The sequence below is a fragment of the Alligator sinensis genome, unplaced genomic scaffold (assembly GCF_000455745.1).
Source record: "Alligator sinensis unplaced genomic scaffold, ASM45574v1 scaffold10_1, whole genome shotgun sequence".
Classification (NCBI taxonomy): Eukaryota; Metazoa; Chordata; order Crocodylia; family Alligatoridae; genus Alligator; species Alligator sinensis.
The window spans coordinates 1528542-1537116 of record NW_005842169.1 but is presented as its reverse complement, the minus strand read 5'-3'; positions in this window follow the sequence as shown (position 1 = coordinate 1537116).

Below are 8575 nucleotides of genomic sequence, written 5' to 3'. Positions count from 1 at the left end.
GTGGGGGTGGGGTAGGGAGTGTGGGTGGGTGTGTGGGCAGGTGTGGGGGATATGTGGAGTTTGGGGGGGGCCACTACATACCTGCCCCCTTTACCCCCTGTGGCGCACAACCCCCAGTGCCAGCAGCATTAGCCAGCTGGGCCATGCTTGCTGCAGTGCTGCCTTACCCGCAATCTGAGTGGGGAGAATGGACCCGGCATGGCCTGCTAGCATGCCTTTGGACAGGACCAGGATGCATGGCTCTGGCACCCTCGGCTCCTGTCCAAAGCACATGCTAGTTGGGCAGGCTGGGCTGGGTCGTATTGGGCTGGGCCCGTTCTCCATGAGGGTCAGGCAGCAATACGCAGCTGCAGTGCTGTGCCTAGAAGTGGGCCGTCTAACCCTCATTGAGAATGGGTCTGGCCTGATCTGGCCTGGCCTATTCAGCTAGTGTGCAGCTTTGGACAGGAGCCACAAGTCCCAGAGCTGCAGCCTTGTCCTGCTTCTGTTTACGCCTCACATGGAAGAAGCATGCTAGGGCAGCAGGAGCACTATAGAGATGCTCTGGCTGGATGCCAGAGTGTCTCTGGAGGTCCCAGCCCTGGCTTGTCTCAGGGCATGCTCCAAAACTGTGCCCTGCTCTGCTTTTTTCCTGGGTGTGGGTTTTTTTTTGTTTTTTGTTTTTTTTTTTTGGGGGGGGGGGGGGTTTGGATACCTGGAAATCCATATTTGGAGCACAGGGAACATTTTTTTGTTCTCATCGTGCCTCTTGCAGCATCTCAAACTGGTTTGAGACTCTTCAAAAGGCAAATGCATGTTCAGCTGGATGTGTCCTGTGAGTCCTTTCTTCGAAAGCCTGGAGTATGAAGATTGTCTTTCTTTGCCTTATTCCTATGCATGTTGTCAGTGTTTGGCTCTGCTATCCAGGCCAGGCACTAAACTGAGTATTTTAGTACAGTTATGAAGTGGCTGCATTTACACAAGATGGTTACTGAGGAGTTGCCTAATTCAGATAATCCTGAAAATGATCAGGACATGATTCTTACTTGCAGCCTTGATAAGGATTTTAATCTCCTGTTAAAATGAGATTCTAGAAAAGAAAGAACATATACCCATTTTCCATCTACATGTCACTGCTTCTTTAAGAATCATGCACATATACATAAACATATATACACAAACACACACCATATTTTCTTGCATACAATATGCACTGGAAGAAAATATGCATTTTGTTTTTGAAAGGCAGAAAAAAAGATCTGTTGTTATAGTAACTGAACAGGTGGGGAACTGAGTCTGCTCATTATTCTATTCCCTGTGAGCTTTGCACAGATTTTACTTTCACTTTTGTATGATAACCAGCAGAAACTGCTCTTACCATATTCCTCACATAATACACACTGCAATTTCCAGCAGCTGTTTCTTTTTCTTTTTTTTTTCTTTTTTTTTGGGGGGGGGCGGGGGGCGGGGATAGGGAGAGAAGGTGTGTATCTCATAAAATGCAGTATGTGCATCTTTCGTTCTCTGTTGTTTGCTTTCTCAGCATATATTTCAGAACCTTCCTATTGTTCATACTTTGTTTTGATCCACATACACTTGTACGCCATAGAGATAGATGGAGAGCACAACGTCCACATGCAATATTTGTTTTCACGTATTCCTTTGTTATGGGACTGAGTTTAGCTATGCTATTAAATAACTTTTTGGCAGTGAGAGAGAGGCAGCAGATCCATCATACCCAGAATATTAAGCATTTAATGCAGATCTCATATTGATCCTTTTCCTCAAATACTAATTTTTATTTATTTCTCCTCCCCAGGGAAAGAAATAAAATATGATATTCCTGCCAGCATGAATTTATAACATCAGAGGGAGATGAAATAAGAAAGCTGAGCACACTCCATTAAATATTATTTGCAAACTATTTCCACTTGTCAGGTGCTTTCTCTGAAGCTCAAAATGTGATATTTTTCCCCTTTCTGTTGGAACAATTTTGGTGAAGTTTCTGTAAGTCTATATACCATTGTAACAAAGAACAAATATTCACAGTGAATAAGAACTGCGAATAAAAACTCCTCTCTTCCCCCCCCCCTCCAAAAAAAAAAAAATCTTTTTAGTTTTCTAAAGCTGGGAATAAGAGAGGTTGTTTTTTTTTAGAAATGAACTTTTTTAAAAAAAAGCATACTGTCATCACAGGATGATGATGATGATGAAGAATAAAGTAAGGCCAAACCTATGTAGACTTCAATTTCAGTTTAGACCTCTCAGATCTTTTTAGGTGAAGCCCTTTACATATTACCAAATTGATTTCATGCCAATATCCTGTCTAGAGTTCAAACCATAGAAAAGTGATGTCATATTTCTGAAGATTATAAATGTACTCTATTTTCACATTCCTAAAAATATATATATTCTGCAATCTCTCTATCATTCTACACTTTTTCAATATTTCTTCTCACAGTCTATTAATCTGTCTATCTGTCACATAGACCACTTTCTCCAGGGACTTTTCCTTGAAATTGAAGGATATGGTCCTCAGTTATTGCCCCAAAAAAGAGACTTATAAATGGTCCATGCTTGTTATTTCTTGTAGGAATAGGTGCTCTAAAATATCTGTCAAGATGGAATAATTGTTATTGGCAACCTGATACCATTCGTAGAATGATAAAGTAATCGTTTAGTATTTCTCTTCAACTATACAGATGGTTCCTACCTACCTATATTTAAACAAATACTATTTTATAGTATTTACTATATACATTTACTATTACTTAACCTCATATAAGATATATTATAACAGAATTTAATATTAATGTTAATACTTTAAAATTTTATCCTGTAAATTAAAAAAAAAAGGTCAAAGGTCAGTTGACTTAATAAAGGATAGTGAGCTCAAATGAGTTGATTGGTTCTGTTTTGGAGGATATTTAAGTTGACAATAAATGTTTATTCCAATTGAGTCTTAATCTTGAATATAACTGTCCAACTGTGTCCAGGAATTTTCTAAAGTTGCCTCTCCCATACTTTCCAAAAATAAAATAATTGACAGATGCCAACAATTAAAATACAACGTATGGACTTTTGCCATGAGAAGCCATCCTTTCTGGTAATGGTCTGGCATAAAACCAGCCAGTTTCAGAAGCCATCTTTGCAAAGCAAGCAGAATATCACGTAAATATGTCAAAAAATGTTTGCAGTAGCTTTTAAGCCCCTCCAGGAAGGGGCTTTTGCACAACAAGCAATATTTGATGTGAAGGTAGTAACTGACCATAGAAACTGATTGTATCAGGAACATTTATTCCATAAGGAAATGGCTACCATGCTTTTGGTTGGTTGTACACATGATTTGGTATACCATTCTTAAGCATCTCTGTCTGTAGTTTGCCAGATCTACTTTCCTCCCTTTCTTGAAGATAGGCATGACATTGGCCCTCTTCCAATCTTTGGGCACTTCACCAGAGCACCAAGAGCTCTCAAAGATCTGTGCCAGGGGCTGAGCTATGATGCTTGTCAGCTCCTTATGTACCCTTGGGTGTAACCCATTAGGGCCAGCTGACTTGAAGATATCCAACCTGTCAAGGTGTTCCTTCATGAGGTCAGCTACGATAGAGGACAAGGAATCTCCCTCACCCAGGCCTCCCTGACCCACTGTGGACAGGTGTTTTCATGATGTGTTTCTTGTATGAGGGACTTCGATTGAGGGTGACACCAAGGTAAAATGGATTTGGACAGGGGAATAGTGGGGTCCTAGACCATGTAATGTTAATCTGGTGGTTGGTCTCATGGTTTTTTAGATGGAAGGCACATACTTGCATTTTTCCTGGGTTGGCACATAATTGGTTTTCAATGTAGTATGAGGTTAGGCCAATTAGCGACTCAGGGATTTTTTAACATGGTGAAAGCCAGTATTTGTACAGGTCATCTGCATAGATTAACTGTTTTGTTTCCAAATAAAATGGTTGGTCATTCATATAGATGTTATATGACAGTGTTGCAAGCAACCCACCCTCTGGGAGGGTATTAATCTATTGCTTCCTTCTGCTTCACTGGAGAAAAGCACTAAATAAGATAGATCTAGAAAGTGAGTGCTCAGTCCCTGCCCTGTGGGCCAAATCCAGCCTGCAGAGCCATGTGATCTGGCTCTTGGGCTTCCCAAGAGTCCAGAAATTGGGTAGTGAAGGAACAGTGAAAATTAATGCTACCACTCTTCCACCATCAAGTTTCCAAGCCTCATGGGCCAGATGACATCCTACATGTACACACAGAGGTCGGTGACGGGGCCTCATCAATCTGGGGCAACAGGACTGAATCCTGCACACACATCTGGGGAAACTGGGTGTGCTGGCCAGCTTGACCTATTCCACAATGTGTAGGGGTGGGGGTGGGATGACAGGGCCCAATCCTGTGCATGCAGGGCTGGAGCCTAGGTGATGGGACCTGAACATGAGCATGCCAAACTAGGGGCAGGTGGAAGGGCCAGATCCTGTATGTGCCAGGCTGGGGGCAGGTCCAATCCTGAATCTGAGGATCAATGGGTTCATATCCAGAGTGCATGGGGCACCTTGGCCCAATCTGGAGTGAAGCATGAGGCCTAATTCATAGCACAGAGGCTGAGGGTGGGCAGTGATCCTTAGGAACCAGGATAGAGCAGCAGGCCTGATCCCATGTGGGGCTGTGGCTGTGGCCAGCCTGACATATGCAACAGTCATTTGGCCCATGGAGCAAAAATATTGGGTACCACTTATCTAGGGTGATGTATGTTATATTTGTTGCCCTCCCTAGCATCCACATTTATTGGTTTAGAGACTCTAGAGGAAATATCTCCAACCATTCTGTTCAACAGTTATTAATAAATCTATCATCCACAAATTTGTCTAGTAGCTTTTATACTTGGCTATCGTATCTGCCTCTACCACGTCCTGTGGCAACAAATTCCACAAGTTAACTATGTATTGTATTAAAAGTACTTTCCTTTGTTAATTTTAAACCTGTTTCCTACCAGTTCCAGTGCCCTCTAGTAGTAGTACTCTGGGACTCAGTAAACAACAGTTCCCTGTTCACTTGGTCCTCACCATCCAGGATTTTATAGACTCCTATCATATTCAATGATCCATTGAGGTCCCTTCCGACCCTAGCATCTATGAATCTATTAATCTACCCCCCCCACTTAGTTCTTCCCTTTCTGAACTGAAGAGTCCTAGCCTTTTTAGTTTCTCCTAATCATTTTGCTTGTCTCTGTATCTTTTCTAATCCTAATACACCCTTTTTGAGATGTGGGGACCAGAATTGCACACAGTATTTCAGATGTGGGTGCACCCTTCTTAATAATACCCAACACTATATTGGCTTTTTTGATTGCCATTTCACATTGAGCTGACATTTTTAAAGAGCTAGCTACAACGACACAAGTTTTCTTTCGTGAGTCATAACAGCTAGATAAGAACCCAACAATAATCTCCCCGTACATGTTCAGAAGCTTGAATAACCTCAGAGTGATTTACATTTGCATCTGCCAGCATCTAAAATCTGTTCAGGGCCTGAGTATGCAGAAAAAAAATATGACCCAGAGCTAGCAGATTTTTAGCTGCTTGCCATTGGTTCTGCTGGGGTTTTGATGGTAAATTGCATAAGATCCTACTAAACCCTCATATAAAGGGACCATGGAAGCCTCAAGTTAAACCTAAGGTAAGCATCAGGTAAAGCAAGCATAAGCTAGACTGCTCAAGAAAAATTATTAAATCCCTCATAGAGATACTATAGGTCAGGCAAGATAGCTGGAGATACCAGGGCAAGAGAATGGACTAGGGAATGGAAAGGAGCAAAGAAAGTCTTAAGGGACAGGAAGAGGGTGGTGTCACTTGAGTTATCCAGCCAGGACTGGGAAACTAGGCACAACTATATGGACAGGTATGGGACAGTATATTGAAGGTAACTGCAGGTGGCTGGTCACTGGCATGGAAAATGGACTAGGACTCTGGTGGGAAGACTGAGTGGAAAGTAACCAAAGAGTAGACATGCTGCAACACCCCATGGTTTGGCCATCCAACAGTGACATGCTGCCAATGAAAGTCTCAAGTTCAGGCAAACTCCTAGCCCCACTCTTGGCCCCAATATCAGGATCAGACTTGCATGTGCCATCCATACTGAATTTTAAGGGTGGTGTGATCAAGTCTATATGCAGAATTATTGGTTCATACAAGACACAAATCATGTTTTATGACATGATGCAAAGTATTCTAGATACTCTAGACCAAGGGTGTCAAGCATATGGTCTGTTGACCCTCTGGCCCCTCAGTGCAGGCCATGATCAGACTCACACCTGGGGCAAAGTGCAAACCAGTGTTGTAGATCCAATCTGCAGCCCAGATCAAGCCAATGGAACTCCTCCACTCCTGCTCCCCCTTCCCATTCCCCTCTTCCTCCTGTTATAGATATGTTATTTTTCCCCATTATACCCTATGGCCAGATCTCTGAGGCGGCTCCAAAGTACTTCGGAAGCTCTGAACTACTTTGGGAAGCCTAACGAGGCCAGTGCTTTGACCCAGAAATGCTGCTTTGGACCCTAAAGGGTCCAAAGCTTCTCCGGATCTGAAGCTCTGTCCGAAGCCTTGCAAAGCCCTATTGCACACAGTACCCATTCCAGCTACTCCAGGATCTGTGCTGCGCACATGGGCCCCAGACCTGTTTGAGCAGCCACTGGAACAGGTCTGCCTGGAGAGAAGGAAGTGGATTAGGAAAGGAGGAGGGGGAAGGGGTCTTTGGGTCCAAGCTAGCCCATGGACCAGCCCCATACCACTCATCTGGCCCATAGGGATGGGTGAGTTTGACAATGTAGCAGGGAGGGCAGGCTGCAAGACAAGCAGTCTCCAGGTGAAGCTGAAGCCAATCAAGGCTCCCACAACCAAGAGAGTGAGACCAGGCCCTGAGAGATGGGAGCCGCAGCCAAAGAATTATAGGAACAAGCAGGGTCAGTGGCCGCCACCCCATAAGTGCTGAGAAGGGTCAGGGCCCAGAGTGCACAAGGGGCAAGGGCAAGCAGGGCCAAGGGGGCAAGCCTGGGAGGGGTGGAGTCTCTTGGAGGTAATCAGCCCTGAGCCCAGGAGAGGCAGAAAATGCAGACCTAAACCCCACAGTGGTGGAAGTTGGTCAAAGTACAGAGGACCAAGCCCAGAGGGGCCAGGGTGGTTAAAAGCACCACAGATGGAGGACCCAACCATGACAGAGACTGTTCCAGCTTTAGAGGCCTTCACTGAGTGGGGCTGAAGGCCAATGGATGAGAGATTGACTGCATTAGACAATGAGGCTTAATGTCCAATGATTGGTAACATCTGTGAGGCTTGGGCATGGCTAAAAGGGGAGATGAGGAGGCCACATAATTAGCCCTTAAGGCAATAAGCATTGACACGTGTGTTCATGAGCATGAGATCTTGCTTGGGGAGCACTGGGACAGCCTCTCTTGTCCTAAAAACATAATTCACAAGGCATGGCAAGCTAGTGGAAGGGGAGATTGCCCAAAGGATGTAAAGGAAAAGAGGGCTGAGTGGGCTCCAGGAGCATCATGCCAACTCTGGGGTGAGACCCTGTTGCAGACATCCCTATACTAGACCATCTTTTCCCACTTCATCTCAAATAAGGATTAGGTCATAGCTCTTCCTAGCCATTCTGGCCTGTGTGTCTTTCCAGAGAGTTGCTACCCAGACAGTGGACATCAGCTAGTCCAGGGGGGGACCAACTTTTTGGCAACCATGCCAGAAATGAAACCCACACCCACCAACACTGTCACTTGTATCTCCTTCCTCTTCCCTATCTGCTGCTCTGTTTCCTGCTTCCTTCTCTGTGCTCTGTGCCCAATCTCCTCCTCTCCTTTCTTTTTCATAACCTATCTGCTGCTGTACGACATGCCCTTGCTATGATCTGTTGTCTGATACACACAGAGGTCTGTCCTTGTCACTTGTGGCACTTGTACCATGGGTTGCCACCCCTCAGCTAGTCCATGGATCCTAGTATTCTTGGCCAGTTTCTAGAGACCCTTATCCAGTACACCCCTTATTACCATTTTCCCATTGGATTCAGACACCAAGAGATGGACCATGCTGCATGTTCACCAGATCATAAACTTTCACAAAGCCTTGGGTGCCACAGATAGCACAAATATCAGCACTGGGAAATCTTTAGAGGACTCCAGTGTGTTTGTGTGTGCAGGGACTGCTCTTATGCCAGAAATATAATGGGAGCCAGCCACATCCACTTGGATTTCACCTGTGTCATATTGTGCATAGTATAGCAAAAATCTCCTGAGTTTTCAAACTGTAGCCAAGACACTTTGCTGTTTGCTCTCTGTTAGCCCTTCTCAGATCATTATGCAACAGTCTGCTTTGGCACTTTGCATTGCTTTCCCACTTTCCATCAGTACATGGGCCAGAGAGGTCCAAGAGTACCTCCCATCCCTTCTATTGATGCCAGTCCACTGCATAGCCAGGAGGAAAGATATACATGGGACCTGTAGAAGAGAAAGCACTATGAAACCTGACTTGTGACTCAGTGGATGTGACACCATCTCAGAAAGGTAAGTATGTTGGTTCAACCATGTTCCTGC